Here is a 15,671-nt window from a genome sequence, read left to right as displayed (position 1 = left end):
ATAAGAACAGGACTAAAAACATCCCTGCCCGGGAAAGTTAGTGTAGATTCAGGCAATGAATATTTGTCCTTGTGCCCTCTTCACTGCTTTTTTCTGCTCAGTTGTTAAGCGATGGGGATGGGAAATCCAAATTCTGCAGCCATCAGAAAGACAGACTTCAGATTCTGCAAAGGTAACTGACTCCCAGGATCCCTTGGGTGGGTCAAGGGTGGGAGGGAACGGAAGGCCACAGGCATCAGGAGGTGTGCTGCTATGTCCATGGGAGTCCTTCTGCAGGGGGAGCAGGTTAACCAAATTTTGTGGCAAGATCATGACCGGGCACCTGCAGAGGGCAGTGCATGCCTGAGCACATGCAGCCACCGCGGCCACAGACCCCAGAGCCTGGTGCTGCCACACCTTCCCCTGTGCCCGGAGAAGCCCTGACAGCTCCGTGTGATTGAAGGTCTCAGCATCAGCACCACAACTTTGCACACAGCACAAACCACAGCAAACTTAACTGAGCTGGGACAGTCCCCCAGGCTGCCAGTTTGCAGCCTGGTGTGTGGGTGCATCCTGCCTGTTCCTGGTGTCCCGGATCTCTGGGGAGACCCCAGCACAGCCGCTTCCCTCAGGACTCTTCTATGTTCTTGGTCCACGGCTGGGAGCTTCGCAGTCATAACCTCACTCACTCTGGCCCCAGCCCTGGGAGGCAGGATGACCACCACCATTACCTAATATGGGGGCTGCGGATCAGGTCCTACGGGATGTGGGACACCTGGAAGAGGCATCACTCCTGGCTGGGCTGGAGAAGAGTCAGGGAAGGCAAGATGGCTTAGAGCAGGCACCGGGGGCTCCCTGTGTGCAGGGGAGGAAGAGGGGCACAGGGAGGTGCAGGTGCCCTCGTCCTGGCTGCTCCTGGGTCTCCCTGAGGCCAAAGAAGGGGAGAGAGAGCCCCAAATCAGGCTCGGGGCCTCCAAGAGGGGAGGGACAGAGAGGCAGGAGAAGGGGCAAGGACAAAGGAAAGGCCAGTGGGGTCACAGGAAGGAGCCAGCTCCCCCGCAGCCCAGGACCCACAGACGCTGACAGCTCCCAGAACCCCGCCCAGGCAGCCAATCGTCTCTAAGAAACCAGCCCTACCCAACACCCAGGGGAGTCTGGTGCTGTTCCGGGGGCTTCCTTGGAGGCAGGTGCTCCTGTCACTCACACCCCCTTGACAGAGCCAGAAACAGAGCCCCAGGGGGTGGGAAACCAAGGCAGTGGCAGCCGTGGGCACTGGAGCCGGCACTCAGCCCAGGCCCCAGATGCGGCACCAAGCTGCCTCCTCTAGGCTCCAGAGCTCCGCTCCCCGTGTGTGAGCAAAGATGCCCGTCACCGGCACTAAGTCCTTGATGCTTTTCCATCCAAAATTTATTGACCTAACTGGTTTCTGTTAAACTCATGAATCTGTTCATTGCAGGCACAGAGGCAGTAGAGCAGGGCAATCCCTGGGCACCAACAGAGGCAACGAAGTTCTTCCCAGGCAGCAGCTGCTCCCCGGGGACAGAGCAGCCACGGGGTCCTGTCCTTGGGGCAGCGAGGACGAGGGACATCAACACCTCTTCTGGAAGGGCGAGGATTCTGAAGCTGGGTGTGTCGAAGTCCGTCTTCCTGTGGACGGACGATCGTGGTGACCTGGGGGCAGCCAGAGAAGCCACGGGGTCGTCCTTGGGGCAGTGAGGACGAGGGACATTCAACACCTCTTCTGGAAGGGCGAGGGCTCTGAACCTGGGTGAATTGGAATCCATCTTCCTGAGGACGATTGTGGTGACCTGAGGGCAGCTAGAGAGGCAAGTGGTCCTCTCCTTGTGGCACCGAGGATAGGGGACATTCAACCCCTTTTCTGGAAGGGCGAGGATTCCGAAGCTGGGTGTCTCGGAGTCCATCTCCCGGTGGACGATCATGGTGACCTGGGGGCAGCCAGAGAAGCCACGGGGTCCTGTCCTTGGGGCTACGAGTACGAGGGACATTTGAAACCTGTGCCGGAAGGGCAAGAAATCCAAAGCTGGGTGTCTCGGAGTCCATCCAGCCGGGATCTTCCGCGGTCTCTTCCCCTCCTTAGACCCGAGTACAGAGCTGCACACAGCCAGCGCCCACGCTGCTGAGGGGCACAGACAGCAAAGCGGAGTATGGCTGCTGCTGCTGGAGCCTCCAGAGACTGCAGGGGTGAAGCCCACAGCCCCTCTCACTCTCCCCTGACCCATGAGGGCCATGGGCATCAGTGTGAGTCCCACCCCCTCCCATGCACCTGCTCCATTCCTGCACACAGACATGAAGCCAGTGGACACCCTGGATGCCTGGGGTGACCCCGCCCCCCTGTGGGTGAGTCCCTTACCACCAAGAGGTCCTTCCATAGGAAGTCTCCTTGCTGGTGCAGATCGAGTTTCAGGGTTTTCTTTGGTCTTGAACCTTGAAAAGCCACCGCAGACAGGGCAGCAGAGCCCCTGTGCACAGGACAGAGGGGCCCGCACTGCCACTGCCCCTCCCCTGCAGACAGAGGCGCCAAAGCTGAAAGTCCCCCGCAGGCTCCATCTCGCAGTAACAACACTTTCTCCCGCCCCTGTGCAGACAGCCCCTGTCCCACCTGACAGCCTTCTCAGCTCGGGCCCCAGGAGCCGCCATGACACCTCCTGCCCCGCTCTGCTGAGAGACGCGGGAGCCACTGGGGACACAGAGGGCTTGGGGGACCGCAGTCAGTCCCGCCCCGGGAAGTCCCCATCCAGGATGCGACTCTGGCCTCGGGATTCTGCTCCCTCTCCCGGGGCTCCCAGGAAGGGAGACGAGTGGTGCACAAATGAAAATGTAACGACAGAAATCAAATGAACAGACATCAGAAACCAAAATGAACAAACTCACTCTGCTCCCATCACCAACAGAAAACATGAACTGTATCCACTACACCAGACCAACCACGGAGACTGCTCTGTGGAATAAAATGTTAAATGAGAAAACACAAAATGAATATGAATGGTGGCAGGAAACAAAGTAAAATAGAAAAAGTACAAATTCATCAAAATGGAAAAGAAAAACAAATTTGACCAAAATGGCAGGAGCAGGATCCGATTCTTCCTCCGGATTCCTCTCCCTCTCCAGGGCTCCCCCAGGAAGGGTCAGCAGGGCTGACATCTGGGAGACTGCGAGCCAGCAGCTGTCCCGGCTCTGACTCCTTGAGCGCAAATGAACATGAAACCAACAGAAATCAAATGAACAGAAATCAGAACACAAAATGGACAGAGTCATCTCACATCACCAACAGAAAACATGAACTAAATGAACTCAACTAGACTCACCACGGAGACCAACCCTAATAAGCAGTTAAAAGTGAGGAAACACAAAAAAATGAATAATAAACTATAAAGAAAAAATTCCAAGAACCTGAACTGTAGTAACAACCAAAGCAGATGGCCTCACAGTCTTATTAAAAAAAAAAAAAAGGGAATCAAAATGAGGGAAAATAACTCAAAGTCAAAAAATGTAAACCCAACAATGGGAGAAAATGTAAAGAACAACCACAAACTAGAGGAAAGCCCCCCCAAAAAAAAAGTGAAGAAAAAATCCAAATGGAACGGAAATATCCTAGGACAATCAATAAGAAAGGGAAAAAGACTATGAATGCTGGAGGAAATCAAAATAAACAAAATAGAAAAAAAGAGCCAAATAATCAAAACAGAAAAAGAAAAAACAAATTTGACCAAAACAACAGCAGCAGGAGGAACAAAAACCAAACAAGGGAAACACAGGCAGCTGTTCCCAGCCCCAGGTCACCGGGACAGCGCTCCCTGGGCAAATGACAGAACCCAGGCCAAGCCAAGGCTTTGTGCTGGCAGCGGGCATGACGTCACAATGGCGCCTTCTGATGTCAGAGCAGGAAACTGCAGCCGGTGCTGCCCTCTGCTGGTTTGCACAGGAACCTTTCCACTTGAGTGAGACAAAGACTGCACAATTCTGTCTTGGGTTGAAGAGAGTGATATTGGTGTTTTGAGAAATTAAACCGTGTAGGGTATTTCAAACCCTTTTCATTTCTTGGATTAAAATCTTTCCTAATGTTTGCCTTTTGAAGACTCAATGTATCCACTCCTTTCATTTTACCCCTGAATGATCGCTCGCAAACCATGGTGCGCGTCACTGGCATCGCGACGCTACATAAAATGTTCTGTCACTCAAGTCAGCGGTGCTGTGACGGAGCTGTAAAGCCACGGCTCACGGGGCCTGTGTCGGTACGAGTGTCTGCTCATGTCCCAGCTGCTCCACTTTTTTTTTTTTTAAGGGATTTATTTATTTATTCAAAGGCAGATAGAGAAGGACAGAGAGAGGGAGACAGAGAAGGTCCCCGTGTTAGCACCACAAACTCTGCACAGCAGGAGCCGCAGCAAACATGACTGACCTGGGCCATCCCACAGGCTACCAGTGTGCAACCTGGTGGGGAGTCCTATTCCTACAGAGGCTGCAAGGGGCCCTTGCAGGTCCTGGTGCCCCGGATCTCAGGGGAGCCCCCAGCACAGCCTCTGTCTGCCCTGAACTCCCCTATGGTCTCGTCCACTGCTGGGAGCTTCGCAGCCATAACCTCACTCACTCTGGCCCCAGCCTGGGAGGCAGGATGACCACCACCATTTCCCAGCGTGGGGGGTGGGTCAGGTCCATACGGGATCAATATGGGACACCCAGGGAGGCAGGAGTCCCATCCTGGGATGGCGCCCATAGGCCAGGAAAGGGATGACGGCCAAGAGCGACCACTGGGGTTCCCTGTGGGAGGGGCAGGAGGGGGCACAGGGAGTGTCCGGTGCTCCCGGCCTGGCTGCTCCTGGGTCCCTCTGAGGACAGAGAAGTGGAGAGGGAGCCCCAAATTCAGCTCAGGGACCCCCCAGGGGAGGACAGATAGGCACAGAGCAGGGGCCAAGAAGGTCAGCTCAGCAGTGCCTGCTCCCTCCTGGGCCTGCACTCAGCACTGCCCAACAGCACCTCTCCAGGGCCCCAGCAGGGGGCGCTCACCACATGCATCCAGTTCACTGGGCAACCTGGGGCCTGGTACCCTGCCTCCCTGAGCCTTGGGCCCTGCATTCGGCCTGCGCTGCCCTTGAGCCTGGCATCAGGGCTGGACATGGCCTGGAGACCTGGTGCCAGATGTGAGGACAGAACCCTGACCCAGGGGCCCGACGTCCCTCGCCCGAGTCCCTTTACCACTGGAAGGCCCCACTCTGCCCCTGATGGCCAGTGAGCGTCTGCCACCCTCCTGACAGGGACAGCCCCAGGGCTCCAATCTCCCCCAACCACAGACACCGTGCAGTGTCCTCCCTTACACACGCCCACTCTGAAGTTCTAACTCGCTGGGTGCAAAGGACCAGGGGCAGAGGTGGCAGCAGATCCCTCCCTGGTGGCCTGGTCAGCGCCCAGGGCTGTGACCGCCGTTGGGCCTGTTCTTCCCCTGCTCCAGCCTCCTGGAGGGGCGCTCATGGGCAGAGGCGGCTGTGCCTCTTGGGATGAGGTCACTGCCGAGGGCAGGCGAGTCCAGCTTCTGCGGTCACCCTGTGGTAGGTCAGCTGCTGAGCGTCTGTCCCCGCAGGCTGTCACAGGATGGTGACCCTGATGGCAGGTGGTGGTGTCCCTGCAGGTGCACCTGCTGAGGGTTCCGTCCCTGACTCAGACTTGTTCTGCCAACTGTAGAGCTGTCACTGGCCATTGGCTATTGTGGCTCAAGAACAGTGGGGCCATGGTAGGGGCCATGCAGCCTTGCCGCCTGCCTGGGCTGAGCTCTGCCTTTGGAGTGAGCTTTGAGCAGTGACAGGGGTGCACAGAGCTGCCCTGGGGGCTCCGTGGTGAGCAGCGGGAGGTGCCCCACCCACATCCACTGCTCCTCTGCTCCTGGAGGTGCTATGTGTAGCACCAGTTCTGTCTGCCTTGTCCTCCTCATGGGCCAGGGCCTGGGGGGTCTGGGCCACGCCCCCGTGCCACAGCCACAGGTGTGCCTCAGGGCTGGAGGGCCAACCCCAACCCGCAGGAGTGGTGGAGGTGCTGCCAGCGCCTCCTCACTGATGGACAGGGCCGTGTCGCTGCAGGGGCCGGCATCGCATGCAGACTGCAGGATCCGACGCTGGCAGGGCTGGCTCGGGTCCCGGCACTTCCTGCAGGTGGTGAGCATGACTGCTGGGGGCCTTCCGGGAAATGTGCACCACATTAGACAAAGCAGAGAAACCCACGTGTCAGTGGCAGCTCGTGGGCTCCCTAAAGCCCTTTATGGCACTGAGACCGCGGGTGCTGGGCTCCCCACTCCTGGTCACGGACGCCTCGGGCCCAGGCGTCCCCTGCGCTGAGCAGTTTCCTGCACACAGGAGCAGGTGCTGGCAGAGGCCGGGGCCGCCCCTCTGGAGATGAGGACCCGGGGGTGGGGTGGGGGCAGAGTCAGCCAGGGCAGTGCTGTGTCTGCTCCCACCCTTGGGGAGCTGCAGCCTGCTAGGGCAGGACCACACTCCCACAGCCAGAGCAGAGCCCACAGGACCCCCAGGAAGCCCCTTCTCCTCCCTCTCTGCTGCCCGTGCCCTGGCCCCTGCTGCCAGCCTGGGCACTGGATCACAAGAATCTGGGCCACCTGCTCAGCCCAGAGCTCACCCTGAGGCCTTCCCGCGGGCTGGCCCTGCACCTTGTACCCAGCAGGCACCCATTCTCCTGAGACCTCCCCACGTCCACGTGGTTGTCAGAGAGCACTGGGCTTTGGTAAGGCAGAACTGGGGGCCTAGTCAGAGGTCCTGCACCCGGCCTGAAGAGGACACCCTCAGCTCCAGGCCTGCTCCTAGCTCTGCCCAAACTCCCGTCTCATAAAATCCCCACACTAATGCAGGCCCAGGCTCAACATTCCCTGGGACCCAGGCAAGTCAATACAAACTATTCCTGATATTGAACACTGAATCTCCCCAGGGAGATGCCCAGAACGCGCTATCTTCCAGCCAGCAGGTGTTTCGAATCCCAGGGCGAGTGTGGGAGACGCCACTCAGTGCCCATGGCCCCATTAGTAGGCAGCTGCTCAGTGGCCGCCTGTGCAAGGGGCAGCTTCGGGGTCTCTGTCCACACAGCCACGGGGGCCCTCTTGGTTCTCAGGGTCCACAGCCGGGATCAGCAGAGTGCTCAGAGGATGCCTGACTGTGCTCCTTGTCCCCTGCCCCACATGGAAGCTTCCAGAACACAGAAATCCCAGACCCCACCTCTCTCGCACCTGTGCACCCAGTAAGGTCCCCAGAGGATTCAGAATCTCTTCTAGCCACGGTTCCCTGGAAGCCAAATCACACACAGAGAGTGGGGCAGGGAAAGGGGTCTGTCAGGGGGAGGGGCTCACCTGCGCTGGCGTCTGCCAAGTCCCAGGGGCGTCTGTCTGCCCAGCAGAAAACCAGGAGAGCTGGGAGCGGGCACAGACTGAGTCCACAGGACCCAGGACCCAGGACCCAGGTCAACCGGGTTCTTCTCGGTCTCGGGCTGCAGCCGGGAGTCCCAGGATCACGGGTGGGAGTTCTGGAGTGGAAAAGCCACAGCACCGGGGGCTCTGAGCCCTGAGGGGGGAGCACTGAGACACGCAGGCTCCATGAGAGCCCCGAGCTGCCCCTGCCCTGCGGCCCTGTTCTCTCCGAGTTCTGGGTGGGCAGGGTGGTGCTGCCCACGGCAAGGGCGGACCCCCACGGTGATGACCCACTCATCTGGGCTCCACCAAAACTCACCCGGGTCGCTCAGTCTTTCCCATCTCGGGGGCAGGAGAGGGGCGGGCTCAGCAGGAGCAGAGGCTCTGAGGCTCCACCCTGGGCTGGGCGCCCCCTGCCTCTCCGGGTATCCTCATTGGCAGCGCCCGAACAACCGTCCCAGCTCAGTGGCCGGGGTCCAAAGGGAGCCGCAGCACCAAGATCCTAAAACACGGCTTTGCACTCGGACGTTGGTAATTCCATTGAAACGTCACCCAGCCACCTCACTTTACCTCTAGTCAGAAGAATGACATCACGGGAAGCCTTACCAGGTGCTGAAGAAAATTCACGGGAAGACATGGACTTGGACCAGGCTCATGCACTGGGCCAACACCCAACTCAGCTTCATCCTGGCACTGTGCTGTGGCTGCAGCACAAGGCCCCGTAGCCAGGTCACTACTTAGGCTGTGAGTAATTAACTAGTTCAGCCGTGGCCGCCCTGCAGCTGTGGGCACTGCGTGGGGCCATGGCGCTGATCTCGGCACCCACTTCCCGTGTCCAGCAGTGCTGTGCACCTGTCGTGGATGATCAACCTCAGAACCTGCTCCATGTCCGGAGCTGCCTGGTTCTTGTATCATCGTTGTTGTACGATGCTCTTCTCAGATACACTCCACTCCATGCACTGGCCTAAGGACGTTCCTCTGTCACAGGTGGAGCTGTCTCCTCCACACTGAGGCCCTGGGCCCAGGGCTGGCAGCTGCTCCCGGGTGCTGACGCCCCGGCTCTGCCCCAGCTGCTCCCTGGGTGGGGCAGGAATCAGCAGCCACCTGGGCCTGGGAGGAACCGCTCACTGGGGAGGGGCCTGGCTCTTCATCTCGGCCTCAGTTTCCCTGTTTGTGAAGGAGGGGCCAATGCCCACAGCCCAGGTCTGCAGGGGTGGGGCTGAGGCTGTGACTGCAAGCTGAGCCTGAGGCAGAGGCCCAGCTCCACAGGGAGCCAGGGAGCCAGTGGGGGAGGGGCGGCAGCCCCTGGACCTGGAGCCTGAGCCCCCCATCCCGGGCGGGGGGGATTGCTCTGCCTCCCTGGTGTCAGGGAAGGGCACACAGGCAGACTGTCATGTGGGCATCGAGATGCCAGAACTCACTCTCCCTGCACACACAGGAGGAGGAGGGGCCTGCAGATGGACGTCCCCAGGGACAGCCCTGAACCACTGAAGATCAGGGACACTGGGCCCCATCACCCAGGACCTTGGTTCACTCTGCCTTGTGTTTGTCCCCAGATGGGGACAGCGGATGTGACCTGAGCTGTGGAGCAGACAGGGTGAGGCTGATGTTAAGCAGTGACCTTGTAGCCTTCAGTACTTTCCTAAATAGCAGAGACCCCATCTCTCCAGTGCTGCCTTGGGGTGCACTTTAGGCACCCTCCAAGGCACCCTAGGTCCAGACTCACCTGTGCCGCCATCTTGTGGGGTCTCCGGGGCTCTGATTCCCCAGCAGCGCCCACGCAGCCAGGAGGGAGCAGCCCCGGCCACGCTAGCACTTCCTACTCAGGCTACTGGTCCCACTTCATACCCTCCCTCCACTCTCCCAGGGCTCGGTCTGCAGACGCCCTCGTCGGGGAGAGGAAAGCCAGGGAGAAAGAAAGGGATCCGAGTCCAGTGTCTGTCACTGCGCCATCCGCAGCCTCCCTGAGCCCAGCTCTCACACAGTGAGCTCGATAGAGACAGGTGTGCACCTAGAACCAGTGTGCGGGACGCCTCACAGGGTCACATCCACAGTACGTGAGTGATACCTCAAAGGAAGGCTCCGTGCAATAAGGGATATGAAAGACAAGACAGGCAAGAAGGAGTGTTTGGGCTCGGTGCTGTGGCGTGGTGGCTAAAGCTGCTGCCTGGGTCCGCATCCTCTATGGGCACCAGTTTGAGTCCCGGCTCCTTCACTTCACGTCCAGTTCAGTCCTGTGGCCTGGGAAAGCACTAGAAGATAGCCAAGTCCTTGGTCCCTGCACCCAATGGGAGGCTGGGAAGAAGCTCCTGGCCCCCTGACTCAGATCACCACAGCTCCAGCCACTGCTGCCAACTGGCATTTGAACCATGGATGCAAGACTCTTTGTCTCTCTCTTTTTAACTCTTTCAAATTAATAAAACTTTTTTTTTTTTGACAGGCAGAGTTAGAGAGAGAGAGAGACAGACAGAAAGGTCTTCCTTCCGTTGGTTCACCCCCACAAATGGCTGCTACTGCTGGCACGCTGCGCCGATCCAAAGCCAGGAGCCAGGTGCTTCTCCTGGTCTCCCATGCAGGCGCAGGGCCCAAGCACCTGGGCCATCCTCCACTACACTCCCGGGCCACAGCAGAGAGCTGGACTGGAAGAGGAACAACCGGGAATAGTAGCCGGTACCCCAGCTGGGACTAGAATCCGGGGTGCCAGAGCCGCAGGTGGAGGATTAGCCTAGTGAGCCGCCGTACCAGCCAATAAATACATCTTTTTAAACATTGATTTTAAAAAAGTGTTTGCAATCACAAAGAATGGGTGTTGGTGACACACGAGGACCTCCCATTCGTGACGGGACCTCAGAACCCACAGCTGCCACACAGCCACAGGCAGAGCCCATGACCCAGCATCCTGCAGGACACCCACGGGCCTGGCCACACGAACGCTCCACGTGCAGGGAAGAGGGGGGCCCATGAATGCGACCCCAGCACCCACACCCCAGCGTCTGCAGGGACAGCGCTCATGCTGCCCGCTGGCCTGTGGGGATGAGAGCCCTCCAGTGCCGGCACACAGGGGGCCGGGGGCACGGCCTTCTTAACAAGCCATGTACACTCGGCCTCTGCATGAACCTGCCCTCTCCCAGCTGTGTCCACCAGAGACCCTCTTGAGGCTGCATGTGCAGGGTGTGTGCACGCCTGCTCAGAGACCCCTGGGAGTTGTGAAGAGCAGCGGCACCATGCCGAATCCTGGGTGTCCATGCTCGGACACCACCCTGTGGAGACAGGAAGGGGTGGTTCCCATGGGCACTGTGACAGCCGAGGGACCCAGGCCCCGAGGAGCAGCCTCCAGGATCAAGTGTCTGCAGTGAGCCCGCCCAGGCCGCACGTGCGCCACATGTGCTCTGCTGGTTACGCACATGCACGCTGCCTCCTCACAGCCTGTGCCCACGTCACAGATGCCGGCCCCACACAGACGCTGCATGGCCCCAGACACCCAGGCACGGACAGGAGAACCAGGACTCGAAGCGGGGCGGCCTGGCCCTGCCCGGGTTCTCCACCCCGGCGTCCCCAGCTCCTGATTGGACACACGGATGCGCAGTAAGAGGTCTGGAAGGAGACTCCCCAGGGCGCTGGGTCAGGAGCATGCGCCCTGCGGCTTCCCCCTCTCTGCAGTGTGCAGTCGTGGGACTGGGCTTCGGGAAGACAGAAACAAGTTCTGCAGGGCTAAATCAGAGGTGCTGCCGCCCTGCCCCAGGAGGACCCCACAGCCCCAGGCCTGCTCCTAGCTGTGCCCAAACTACACCCCCTGCCATCCCCACACCAATGCAAGGCCGCGCTCAGCGTTTCCTGGGACCCAGGTGACCACTATAAACTCTCCCTGATATGGAACACCTGCGTCTCCCCGGGGAGATGCCCGGGCCTCTGGGCTTCCAGCCTGCAGGTGGTTCTAATCCCTGGGCGAGAGTGGGAAGAGCCGCCCGCTACCACAGCCCTGTTGGTGTGCAGCTGCTCAGTGGACGCCTGTGCAAGGGGTGGCTCTGGGGTTCCCATCCACCCCGCCCCAGGCACCCTCTGGGTCTGCACGTCCCACTGCAGGGATCCCCAGGGCACTCTGAGGACGCCAGATGGAGGGCTTGTCCTGGGCACCACCAGAATTTTCCCAAACCGCAGAACTCCCATGCCGGCCTCTCCCGCAGCAGTGCCCCCAGCAAGGTCCCCAGAGAACTCAGAATGCATCCCACCACCCTCTGCAAGGAGTCAGACCCACAGCACAGAGAGCCATGCAGGGGAGGGGCTCACTTGGTGATGGCGCTGTGTAGTCCCAGTGCGCTGTCTTCAAGGCGGGGAACCAAGAGCACTGGGTGCCAGGCACAGACCAAGCCCGCAGGACCCCGGACCCCCTGGTGTCCTTCTCGGACTCAGGCTGCTGGCCGTGAGCCCAGGGTCCATGGGTTTGAGCTCCAGATCAGAAGGCTCAGGACCTGTGTTCTGACCCTGAGCTGGGAGAGCTAAGACCGCAGGCACAGAGAGAGCCCAGCTCGCCCTTCCTCTGCCGCCCTCCTGTCTCCGAGGTCCCCACTGATGATGGTGCCGCCCACTCGGAGGTGGAGCCCATGCCTGCTCAGACTCACCCATCTAGGATCCACACACTCCTAAAGCCTCATCTGGTCGCCCGATCTTTCCAGGTGGGGGCAGCAGAAGGGAGGTCCCAGCACCTAGGACGCCCTGAGGCTCCACCCTACACCAGCTCCTGGGGCCTCCCCTACCTGGTCTCTGGAGAAACCGGACCGGGGCAGCAGCCAAGGTGCAGAGAGTCTTGGAACTCAGATGCTAACAAGGCCCTTCGCTCGGACGTTCCTAATTTGGTGAAACGTCACCTAGCCTACCTCTGCTCCACCTAGGATGAAAAGGCGACATCAGGGAGGCCTTACCAGGTGTTAAAGAAAATTCAGGGGAAGCCATGGACTGGACCAGGTGCTGGCACTGGGCCCACACTCCCAACCCACAGATTCCTCATGGCCACGGGGCTGGGGCTGCAGCACAAGGCCCCAAGGCCAGTTCATTAATGAGGCACTGAGCAATTAACTAGTTAAGAGGTGCCCTCCTGGCAGGTGTGGGGACTGAACTGGAGCCCTGGTGCTGATCTCCCCACCTCACTTCCTGTTGTCCAGCAAAGCTGTCGCACCTGTCATGGAGTGGGGTCCTCAGCACCTGCTCCAGTTCTGGGAGCTGCCTGACTCGTGACCATTTCTCTGTGATAATGCTGTCCTCAGATGGACTCCAATCCATGCACCTGGCCTAAGGAGCTTCCTTCAGTCCCGGGAAAGAGTTGTCTCTGAACCTGAGCCCTGAGCCAGTTCCTGGCATCTGCTCCCGGATGCTGACGCCCAGGGCTCTGACCCCAGGGCTCCCAGGTCAGGGGAGGAACAGCAGCCACCTGGACTGGATAGGAACAGAGGACAGAGAAGGGGAGAGAGAGCCCCCCAATCAGGTTTGAGGCCTCCAAGAGGGGAGGGACAGAGAGGCAAGGAGAAGGGCAAGGACAAAGGAAAGACCAGTGGGGTCACAGGAAGGAGCCAGCTCCCCCGCAGCCCGGGACCCACAGATGCTGACAGCTCCCAGAACCCCACCCTGGCAGCCAATCGCCTCTAAGAAACCAGCCCTACCCAGCAGCCAGGGGAGTCTGGTGCTGTTCCGGGGGCTTCCTTGGAGGCAGGTGCTCCTGTCACTCACACCCCCTTGACAGAGCCAGAAACACAGCCCCAGGGGGTGGGAAACCAAGGCAGTGGCAGCCATGGGCACTGGAGCCAGCGCTCAGCCCAGGCCCCGGGCACGGCTCCAGCTGCCTCCTCCAGGCTCCAGCGCTCCGCTCCCCATGTGTGAGCACAGGTGCCCGAACCCACACTGAGTCCTTCATGTTTCTCCACCCAAAATTTATTGACCTAACTGGTTTCTGTTAAACTCATGAATCTGTTCATTGCAGGCACAGAGGCAGTAAAGCAGGGCAATCCATGGGCACCAACAGAGGCAACGAAGTTCTTCCCAGGCAGCAGCTGCTCCCCAGAGATGGAGGATCCACGGGGTCCTGTCCTTGGGGCAGCGAGGATGAGGGACATTCAACACCTTTTTGGTAAGGGGAAGGATTCTGAAGCTGGGCATCTCGGAGTCCATTTTCCAGTGGACAATCGTGGTGACCTGGGGGCAGCCAGAGAAGCCACGGGGTCGTCCTTGGGGCAGTGAGGACGAGGGACATTCAACTTGTGATCGGGAGGGCTAGGATTCTGAGCTGGGTGTCTCGGAGTCCATCTTCCCATTGACGGACAATCATGGTGACCTGGGGGCAGCCAGAAAAGCCACGGGGTCCTGTCCTTGGGGCAGTGAGGACAAGGGACATCAACACCTCTTCTGGAAGGGTGAGGATTCTGAAGCTGGGCATATTGGAGTCCATCTCCCAGTGGACGATTGTGGTGACCTGGTGGCAGCCAGAGAAGCCACAGGGTCCTGTTCTTGGGCTGCAAGTACGAGGGACATTTGAGAAAGCTGTACAGGAAGGGCAAGGAATCCAAAGCTGGGTGTCTCGGAGTCCATCCAGCCGGGATCTTCCGCGGTCTCTTCCCCTCCTTAGACCCGAGTACAGAGCTGCACACAGCCAGCGCCCACGCTGCTGAGGGGCACAGACAGCAAAGCGGAGTATGGCTGCTGCTGCTGGAGCCTCCAGAGACTGCAGGGGTGACGCCCACAGCCCCTCTCACTCTCCCCTGACCCATGAGGGCCATGGGCATCAGTGTGAGTCCCCACCCCCTCCCATGCACCTGCTCCATTCCTGCACACAGACATGAAGCCAGTGGACACCCTGGCTGTCTGGGGTGACCCTGCCCCACTGTGGGTGAGTCCCTTACTACCAAGAGGTCCTTCCACAGGAAGTCTCCTTGCTGGTGCAGATCGAGTTTCAGGGTTTTCTTTGGGTCTTGAACCTTGGAGATCCGCTGCAGACAGGACAGCAGAGCCCCTGTGCACAGGACAGAGGGGCCCGCACTGCCACTGCCCCTCCCCTGCAGACAGAGGCACCACAGCTGAAAGACCCCCGCAGGCTCCATCTCGCAGTAACAACCCTTTCTCCCGCCCCTGTGCAGACAGCCCCTGTCCCACCTGACAGCCTTCTCAGCTCGGGCCCCAGGAGCCGCCATGACACCTCCTGCCCCGCTCTGCTGAGAGACGCGGGAGCCACTGGGGACACAGAGGGCTTGGGGGACCGCAGTCAGTCCCGCCCCGGGAAGTCCCCATCCAGGATGCGACTCTGGCCTCGGGATTCTTCTCCATCTCCCAGGGCTCCCAGGAAGGGAGACGAGTGGTGCACAAATGAAAATGTAACGACAGAAATCAAATGAACAGAAATCAAAACACAAAATGAACAAACTCACTCTGCTCCCGTTACCAACAGAAAACATGAACTGTATCCACTACACACCAACCACGGAGACTGCTCTAGTGGAATAAAATGTTAAATGAGAAAACACAAAATGAATAGGAATGGTGGCAGGAAACAAAATAAAATAGAAAAAGTACAAAGTAATCAAAATGGAAAAAGAAAAACAAATTTGACTAAAACGACAGCAGCAGGATCTGATTCTTCCTCCGGATTCCTCTCCCTCTCCAGGGCTCCCCCAGGAAGGGTCAGCAGGGCTGACGTCTGGGAGACCTGAGCCAGCAGCTGACACAGATCAGCTCTCCCGGCTCTGACTCCTTGAGCACACACGAACATGAAACCAACAGAAATAAAAGCACAAAATGGACAAAGTCAGCTCACATCACCAACAGAAAACATGAACTAAATGAACTCAACTAGACTCACAACTGAGAATAACCCTATCAAACCAGTTAAAAGTGAGAAACACAAAAAAGGAATAATACAGCATAAAGAAAATATCCCAAGAACCTTAACTGTATAACAACCTAAGCAGATGGCCTCATAGTCATATTAAAAAAAAAAGAAGGGAATAAAAATGAGAAAAAAAACTAAAAGGGAACAAAAGGAAACCCAACAATGGGAGAAAATATAAAGAACAACAAACAAGAGGAAAGCCAAGGAAAAAAGTGAAGAAAAAATCCAAATGGAAATGAAATATCCTAGGAAAATCAATAAGAAAGGGAAAAAGACTATGAATGCTGGAGGAAATCAAAATAAACAAAATAGAAAAAAAGAACACAATAATCAAAACAGAAAAAGAAAAAATAAATTTGACCAAAACAACAGCAGCAGGTGAACATAAACCAAACAAGGGAAACA

General features: G+C 58.2%; 1 protein-coding gene across 3 annotated transcripts in view; it reads right to left on the bottom strand.

Moving 5' to 3' along the window:
• Positions 1-1,368: 1,368 nt before the first annotated feature.
• Positions 1,369-15,671, bottom strand: part of LOC103349190 (serine/threonine-protein kinase MARK2) — a 94,283-nt gene continuing 79,980 nt past the window's right edge. For 2 of the 3 annotated variants that reach the window (XM_070049996.1, XM_070049997.1), the window contains 4 exons: positions 14,284-14,436; positions 2,600-14,048; positions 2,351-2,502; positions 1,369-1,992 (listed from right to left, as the gene is read on the bottom strand). The gene's annotated coding sequence lies outside the window, so the exon portion shown is untranslated. The remainder of the gene's footprint in view (positions 1,993-2,350; positions 2,503-2,599; positions 14,049-14,283; positions 14,437-15,671) is intronic. The other variant, XM_070049995.1, reaches the window with a different exon arrangement.

The sequence above is a fragment of the Oryctolagus cuniculus genome, chromosome 10 (genome assembly GCF_964237555.1).
Source record: "Oryctolagus cuniculus chromosome 10, mOryCun1.1, whole genome shotgun sequence".
In the NCBI taxonomy this organism is placed as follows: Eukaryota; Metazoa; Chordata; class Mammalia; order Lagomorpha; family Leporidae; genus Oryctolagus; species Oryctolagus cuniculus.
Note: the sequence above shows the minus strand (reverse complement) of the source record. Positions and strands in the feature narration are given on the sequence as shown.